A 9,721-nucleotide genomic window follows, 5' to 3' on the forward strand; every position below is an offset into this window, starting at 1 on the left:
AATCATTCTCATACTTTCACTTAATTCTTTAAATATAGTTCATTTGATTCTTTCAGTACATTTTATAGCTGATTTGAAGTATTTTTTTTCTAGTAAGTCCAACATTTAAGATTCTTAAGGGATGGTTTCTATTGCTGGTTTTCTTATTTCCTGTATTTATGTGTCTTTTTTGGTTGAAATCAGACATTTAAAATATTATAATACAGTGATTCTGAAAACTGGGTGACTTTCTAGGGTATGTTGCTGTTGTCTACTGTTACTGTTGCTGCTGCTTCTGTGTGTGTTTGTTGAGTTACTTTCCCAGATTAACTCTGTAAAGTTTGTTTTTTATGGCTACTGAAGTCTTTGCTTGGTTAGCTTAAAGTCACTTGCTTTAAATTTAATGATTAAATGGAGATTTCTGTTTAATACCTTGAAACATCAAGTCTCCTACCTTTGCTGAAGGGCTCTCTCTGCATGTTAGGGTGAGTCTTTAGAGCTCTACCATGCAGTTCACGATTCTGCCTTAGCCTTAACTTCCTGACCACACAGATTCAAAGTCAGCCAGAGGTGGAGACAGGAGTCTTCTCAGGTCTTTCCAGAGCATGTACATTCTCAGAAATATGTAGAACTTTTTCAAACTTCCCTGTGAACATCTTATTCTCTAGTTTTTCCTTTTGCATTTTCATCAGCCTCTTGTTAGCCTAACTGGTGTTGCTGCTTCAGACCTCTTTAGTGTAAAATGATGGCCAATGAAATTTTTTTTTAAAAATGCCCCTGGAATACAGTTACTTTCACAGATCTAGCTCTGAATCAGGCCAAATAAAGACAAATTTTGAAAATGGAACTTCTCAGGAATCTGCCATTCAGGTCAAATAGTAATGATTCTCTTAAGTTAGGAATTCTGGGGAGGTCCAAACCTATTTTGCTACATACAGTGACTCCTAGATTGCCAATTTTCAGTTACTCTAGCTGTGAGGCCATTTGCTTTCAGGGTACCACAGAGATGGGAGGAAGGGGATGGAAATAGGGAAAATTAACACACCACAGAGTCTGCTGTTTTTTAAAGGTTCTGTTGTTTTTTTTTTTTTTTTTTTAATTTACAACTCTGTTTAACTGCAGAATGCTGAATAAGTTTATTTTCACAATTTTTACCAGTGTTCTCATGACCTTTATGGAGGAGCAGAATTTTGGAGATACTCTATAACTCCAGAAATACTTCTCCCCACTTGTTTGTTTTAATGTTGCACACGTACACCTATTACTATAGTTCACATGAAATGAATTTTTCATTAAGACATTTTCATGGAATAAAAATATGACTTTTACTCAGAAGAATTAACTTTGGTCAATACAAAGTAGAAAATTCTGATTCACTTTCCCTAACTTCTAGTAAAATAAAATAATCTCAAAACTAAAGTATTATAGAAATGATAAAGAAAATCTAAATATTGTTATTTTAGGTAGATTGAATTTATATCAAAAGATTTTATTCTTCTGTATTCCTAGCAGAATGGTTATTGTAAAAATAAATTATAAGATCATAAGAGATTAACATTCTTTGTAGTTATTCTAGGCCTAGTTCTCCCACTTCAGGAGTCACCAATTTTCTGCATTCTTATATCCTTTATAACTCTTTTCTCATCCAAGGAGTTGAACAACCTTCTGTAGCTCTTCGGAAAAGGAAAACCCATTCTGTTGGTCATATATTCTCCTATTTCTCTTTTCCCCTCTGCAAGCATTAAATTTTAAAAAATCTTAAAAAGTCATTCCCAGGAAAAAAATAAACGAAGAAAACATTGAATTACTTCTCTGTATTTGAGGGCTTGAGAGAAATTTAGTCTCATAAAAATAATCTCCTTTTTTATACACCTTTTTCTGTGACTATGAAATTCTTTCCTGCAATATACAGATATAATTGTTTTAGTAACAGTATCATTTCTTTACTAGCTTTACTAATACACTTAATATTAACTTCGTGTCCTATTATGTTTTATGGCTCAGATATACTTAGCCATAACTCCACAATAGGTACTTTAAACTCTTTGCCTGTGCCTTTGTAGCACATTTGGGCACACATGAAAGAAAAGCCAGGGCAGATCCTGGTACTTATGGCCTTTGTTTTAACTTTTCTCATCCATCCGGTTCCAAACTTGCTCCACAATGCGGCTGTCTTCATTGCCTACTCACACTTGGCTGTTCCTTCTTGCTTTACACTGGCAACTTCAGTGGCTTTTAACTCCCAATCCCGGGCTCCATCCTCTTGGCTTCACAGTTTCCTTTCCTGGAGAGCAATCAGCTGCTCATGGCTATCTTTCATGAAAAGTCCCACATCTCCTCTTTTAGAGCAGGGCCCTTAAAAGCAGTCCTCACCCCGAGAACAAAATCTTGAATGATTAGGAGTTCATGGCTGCCTTCATTCCATCTGTCCACATTGGGACCAAAATAAAATGGCCAATACTGGTATTATATCTTTCCTAATGTTTAAATTCCTAATATATGGTGCCAATTGGAGTGTTTAAAACTTATTTTAGGCATCATGATAAGTAGCTTCATTTTTCATCAACTTCAAACTTTAAAATAAATACCAAATATTCTTGGCTCTCCATGTTTTGTTCAACCAATGTCCAGTCTTCCACCTTTATCCTAGGAGTGCACGTAACTGTATTTACTGATAATATATAATAACAAATTTCTTTAAAGAAGACATTGGATTCATTTCGATATTTGGCAAAACTAATACAATATTTTGAAGTTTAAAAATAAAATAAAATTTTAAAAAAAGAAGACATTGCATAAAAATTCTGGGGAAAAATGTTCCACAGTGTGCTTCATGGCTTTAATATATTTCATCTGCTCTAATATATTTCAAAATTAGATCACATAAGCCACCTTACAAAACGCATAAGAGAAGAAAACAAAAACAGTAAAAAACATGTTTGAATGGTCATTCAAAACTATGAAAATATTCTCTGCTTACAAGAAATTCAAATTCCTTGGCCTCCTTCCAAGATTCTTTCACATCTGGTCACAACTTCACTTGCCTTTCCTAACTTCTATTTCATTGTATTCATCCATTTCATGCTGCCTGTGTCTAGAATGCCCATCTCCTTTTCTCCATCTATGAAACCTCTGCCCACTTCTGCAAGGCTAAATTCCAGTGCCACCATCTCTTTGAAACTCTTTTTCTTCCCATTGACAATACCTTCCATTCTAGGGTTCATCAGATGCAATACAAATATCACTCTATGCATATATTTAGACAACTTATGAATTTTCTTGAGGACAGGGCCAGGCACTTCAACATCTCTGAATCTGCAGGACTTAAAAGACTTGCTGCTGCACAGAAGTAATTTCATAAATGTTTGAATGAATGAATTACATGGGGGCAGATGTCTGCAGGTAATAAAAATGACTATTTTGATAATAGATTATGGTCTAGTAAAAAATGAGAAATAGCCACATAATTTGTAAAATAATCTACTTATTATTTTAGAGCAAAATAGTAGACTTTCTTTCTCTTAATGTATTTACATAGATACAGATATATGGGGCTTCCCAGGTGGCACAGTGGTAAAGAATCTGCTTGCCAGTGCAAGAGGTGCAAGAGACACAGGTTTGATCCCTGGGTCAGGAAGATACCCTGGAGAAGGGAATGGCTACCCACTCCAGTATTCTTGCCTGGAAAATTCCATGGACAGAGGAGCCTGGGGGGCTATAGTCCATGGGGTATCCAAGAGTTGGACACAACTGACCACACACACTTCAGCATAGATATAGATATCTACTGACCAGTCCTATTATAAGAAATACCTATGTTCTTAGTTTGATTACTAACTAATCATTTATTTGCTACAATCCTGGGATTTTAGAGCCCATTTTCTTGATTTAACTTTTTAGAAATTGGTTAAAGGAAAATAATTAAATCAAGTTGTTCAAATAATTCTAGAATTGCCTAATACCTTAAAATATAATCAACTCACATTTCAAATTCAGGGATCCAGCAACATAGCTAAAATGTTACTGCTCATGAGTGGTGGTTATACTGAGTCAGAGAGTGCCACAAATTAAATATTCTTGCCAGGGCACCACCCTGGTCCTCACTCCCTCCACTGTAGTCTTACTGTCTCTCTCATGTTGAAGTCTGCCAAGTTTTAGAGAAGTTTACTCAGTGTTAAGAACTGTCCCTCACCAGGATTCTAAAGTCAGATCTTTTTTCATAAGTACCCATCGCCCAAATGTCTTTGGACCAGGTTTCTGGCACAGACTTATCCAGGAAATAGAGCGGGAGGAGCACCTTTTTTTATTTTAAGTGAAAAAACATTCACACAAGAACATTACACAATAACAAGACCAAAAAAGGTTGGCTGGTCACATCATTGTCATCATAAACATGACTTTGTTTTGGTCATGGAAGAAGTATCATGGGTTCTTAAGTCAAGGTAGCAACAATGAATATGATAATTTCACAAAACTGCTTAATTTAACAAGCTTAAAATGAAACATACCAATGTTAGAATTGAGGACAAAACTGCTTATTTTCTGTTCCTAGTTACAAGTGAAAGAAGTTAATGGACAGCAGATTTTCAGTAGAAAAACAACTGTTCTACCCATTTTTGCCTCAGCAGAACATAACCCTGGAGTCTGATACATAGCAGGAACTCAAAATTTATTGAACTAGATTAAGCTGCCTATATGGGTTAGCACCGTGAATTAGTATCTCTGTTTTTGGACTGCATTATTCTAAACACATACATAGTAAAATTTTTAAATCTGAATCATCATGAAATCTTTATAAAAACAAACACCTACCCCTAAATCCTCAAAGAGGGAGAATGAAAGCGCACTTGAAGCTACTTTAAAATGTATTTGAAACCTCTAACTTTTCGAAACACATTATTTTGTACTTTTCCTATAAAAATGTTACTATAACACATAATAGTTTAAAAGTTATTTATTATTGAGTAAAATTGACACTACCCTCATACCCAGAGGGGGATAAATTTTTTATGTTGTGGCCTTGAGAATCCATGATCTTACTACCAAAGAACCCTGGCATACACCAGGAACAGAACTCTAGACTCTTTTATTCCTAACCCCTTAGTGAAATTCTTCTTCTCTTGTTAAAAAATTTTTTGACAGCTAGCTAATTTGAAAAGCAAATCCTTGCTAATGCCATAAAGGGCTCTGATGTCTTCATGTATGCCCATTTTACAGGTTTTACAATTTTTATATTTTCAAGATAATTTCCTCATCCAAAAGTAAATATTCTAAAGGTGAAGATTTTAGAAACAGTAATAGGAGTTGATGGTAATGTTTTAGCCAAACACTAAAGTTCCCTTCTGATGCCCATCCAATAACATCACTTCCTATAGGGCCCACCACACAGAGGCCCTGACCTATGTTTCCAATGTCTATCTAATACTAATTCTTCTACCACTGAGAAGAATGATTCATTTCTATTACACATTTACTTTAAAACTAGGCTTGTGCTAAATGCTTTGTAGGCATGTCTCATTTAATCTTCACAACAGACAGTCTTCAAGGATAAGCAATATTTTCATCCCCGTTTTCCTTCTGAGAAAACTGAGTCCTAGAGAAATCAAATAATTCTTCCTGTGTCATACAGCTCCCAGATGGTAGTTCCAGGACTTGAATCCATTCAGTCTTAACTCCAGAACCTACAGTAATCTTACTCATATGTTAGATAAGCTCCAAGGAGAATACTTTGGAATGAAGTATCTTTCTTTTTTTGAGATTATTAGTGGGCAACCCCAATTACTTTTGCTTCATTTCACAGACTCTACTTTCCAAATTCTTAATCAGTTCAGCCTCTAACTTCTTAGTGTATTTTTAATTTTCACCAATATTTTCAAACTCTAAGAGATCTGATCAGACTGTCTCACTTAAAATAGAAAAGTCTAGAGTTTAACATTGAGTAAAGTGAAAGTGTTAGTCACTCAGTGTGTCTAATTCTTTGTGACCCCATGAATTTGTAGTCTGCTAGGCTCCTCGTTACATGAAATTCTCCAGGCAAGAATACTAGAGTGGGTAGCCATTCCCTTCTCCAGACAATCTTCCTGACCCAGGGATCAAACCCAGGTCTCCTGCATTGTAGGCAGATTCTTTACCCTCTGAGCCCCCAGGAAAGAGTTTATTTAACATTAGCCATCAAGTAACCTCATATAATTACTAGTTTGTGACCACTACTTTTATCTTTTCTAAGCCTCAATTCACTCAGTGGCATGTCTTTCTTTTAGGATAAAACTGGTTAAGAAAGTAGCTTTTCTGACATTGATTTTTGTTTAGAAGTATTGAAATTTAGAAAATGAACACTTATTCTAAATTAACTTCTCCAGCAATAGCTGTTTTCTCACTCTCTGCATCTGCATTAACCTGACATGAAGACTGATAAACACAGCTACAAGATTCATAACACATATGAAAATTAACTTCAAAAACCACAGCACTGGTAGTGCTGTTTATCGCCATTATTCTGTAAATCCTAGAGGAGATTTTTTAAATATTTACATTCAAAGTATTTATTAACAACCCTCCCCCAAAGAAAGGTAAAGTTCTCAGTAACTATAGGCTCAGTCATAATTTTAGAATTTCTCTTTTCATTTTTTCTAATTGAATATATTGCAATTTTCTACAATTTCATATACGTACATGCATGTGTATATATGTGTTTGTATACCTATATGCACACATACACACAAATATTTTGTTGCTGTTCAGTCACTAAATCATGTCTGACTCTTTGAAACCTCTTGGACTGTAGCATGCTAGGCTCCTCTATCCTCCACTATCTCTCATAGTTTGCTCAAATTCACATCCACTGAGTCGGTGATGAAATCTAACCATCCCATCCTCTGCTGCCCCCTCTCCTTTTGTCTTAAATCTTTCCCAGCATCAGGGTCTTTTCCAATGAGTCAGCTCTTTGCATCAGGTGGCCAAAGTATTGGAGCTTCAGCTTCAGCAACAGTCCTTCCAATGAATATTCAAAGTTGATTTCCTTTAGGATTGACTGGTTTGATCTTCTTGCAGTCCAGGGGGCTCTCAAGAATCTTCTCCAGCCCCACACTTTGAAAACATCAATTCTATGGAGCTCAGCCTTCTTTATGATCCAACTCTCACATCTGTACACGACTACTGGAAAAACCATAGCTTTGATTATACGGACCACATATACTATTATCTGTTTTTGAAAACTGAGCAATTTGGAAAAATATTTTTGGGAAAATATTTATTATGATTTTTTAACATCTAAGTGAAACTGAAAGTGTCAGTCGCTCAGTCATCTCTGACGGTTTGCCACCCTATGCACTGTAGCCCACCAGGCTCCTCTGTCCATGGAATTCTCCAGGCAAGAATACTGGAATGGGCTGCGATTCCCTTCTCCAGGGATCTTCCAACCCAGGGATCAAACCTGGGTCTCCCACATTGCAGGCAGATTCTTTACCATCTGAGCCACAGGGAAGCCTTAAAGTCTAAGCAGAAATCAATTAACTAGAATTTACCAATTATAGTGCAAATCCCTTTGGGTCATGATGAGAAGCATAAGATGCAGGTGAAACTACAGAAAGGTAAGATATACACAGGAAAGGCATTCTGTGGCAGAACTTTTCCAGAAAGAGGAAGGAAGTAGGTTGATAATATCAAGTTAACAAAAATGAGAGACTGGAAAGTCAAAGTGTGATATTGAGAGCATTGAATGCAGGCAAAGTAGCTTCCCAGGTGGTACTAGTGGTAAGGACCCGCCTGCCAATGCAGGAGACTTAAGAGAGTTGAGTTTGATCCCTGGGTCTGGAAGATTCCCGGGTCTGGAAGATCCCCTGGAGAACACATGACAACCAGCATTCTTGCCTGTAGAATCCCATGGACAGAGGAGTCTGGCAGGCTACAGTCCATAGGGTTGCAAAGAATTGGACATGACTGAAGCGACTTAGCAGGCTTGCATGCAAAGGAGCCCAAGTACTGCCTAATAGGTTTAACTATGGCCCAATACAATGTAATTTTTTACAGACTTACAGGACTTTTAAATATACTTACTAAGGAGTGAATCACTTCACATTCATAAATTAGAAGAGGAATTCTTTGGCTGATAGGTCCCTTTCTGAGATGTGATGGACATCAACATCTCACCTCTACCCACTTAATATTTTATCTTCATTAAACTTCTTAAATTTCATCTTCTCCAACATTTACCCTTGCGATCTTCTATTTGGCAGTCTATTCAATCATCCTTGTGGCTTTCTCCCTGCTGTTCCTTGGATTCTCTGTACTGTGTCACCTGTACTGTATTCCAGGCAATGAGTCCTCCTTTGGGTGGCACTCTTGTCCTGCCTAACTCTAGCTCCGCTAGACAGAAATATTCAATTAGTAGTTAAATTGAATCCAGTCCAGTAGAGTTGCGTATAATTGAGTCCCTCTACAAAGGTCCATCTAGTCAAGGCTATGGTTTTTCCTGTGGTCATGTATGGATGTGAGAGTTGGACTGTGAAGAAAGCTGAGCGCCGAAGAATTGATGCTTTTGAACTGTGGTGTTGGAGAAGATTCTTGAGAGTCCCTTGGACTGCAAGGAGATCCAACCAGTCCATTCTGAAGGACATCAGCCCTGGCATTTCTTTGGAAGGACTGATGCTAAAGCTGAAACTCCAGTACTTTGGCCACCTCATGCGAAGAGTTGACTCATTGGAAAAGACTCTGATGCTGGGAGGGATTGGGGGCAAGAGGAGAAGGGGACGACAGAGGATGAGACGTCTGGGTGGCATCACTGACTCGATGGACGTGAGTCTGAGTGAACTCCGGGAGTTGGTGATGGACAGGGAGGCCTGGCGTGCTGCGATTCATGGGGTCGCAGAGTCGGACACGACTGAGCAACTGAACTGAACTGAACTGAACCACCTGTAAGGGGCTTCCCAGGTAGGTCAGTGGTAAAGAATCCACCTGCCAATGCAGGAGATGGGAGTTTGATCCCTGGGTCAAGATGATCCTCTGGAGGAGGAAATGGCAAAGTACTTCAGTGTTCTTGCCTGGAAAATTCCATGAACAGAAGAACTTGTTGGGTTACAGTCCTTGGAGTCACAGAGTCAGAAACGACTGAGCCACTGAGAGTGCACACACACACACACACACACTACACCTGTAAATACAAGTCTACTCATCCATTACTTCTCCTTCTTTGAAATTCTCAAAACCATTAAAACATAGCTGATTTAAATACAGCAAGTATTTGGTGAAGTTACCATGTAGATGTGGCTCTTGACTTAAAGGATTTACAACTCGACAAGAGAAGCACTGCAAACTCCTAAGTGGAGTAAATAACATGCACCCAAATTAATTCATTCTTATTTATTAAAGTCTGTAGCAACAAGAAATAAAACAGTGCCCTAAATTCTTTCTTAGGTTCAATTTCCAGTGTACAAACATCCTAACTGAGATTAAACAAATAGCCCCACACATTCCATTTCTAACGAGACTGTTTTCCTCCCTTCCTTCCCCTCTAGATTCCCTCTTGCATTTCTCTTTCCCTTTTTCTCTCAGTCTTAGCTCTCCTTTCCTCTAGCTATCACAGTTTGCCCAAAGAAAAGCCTCCCTGTGACCACGAATCAGCAGAAAGGAAGCAAACCCTGATTATGGAAAGCCAAGCCCTCAGAGGGGCGTGTCGGGGTAGACGCCCCCACCCACTTTGAGTGCAAAAGGGCTGGACAGCGAAGTTCAAGTGCCCGCAAGAGAG

Source organism: Bos mutus, chromosome 20 (assembly GCF_027580195.1).
Source record: "Bos mutus isolate GX-2022 chromosome 20, NWIPB_WYAK_1.1, whole genome shotgun sequence".
NCBI classification, from domain to species: domain Eukaryota; kingdom Metazoa; phylum Chordata; class Mammalia; order Artiodactyla; family Bovidae; genus Bos; species Bos mutus.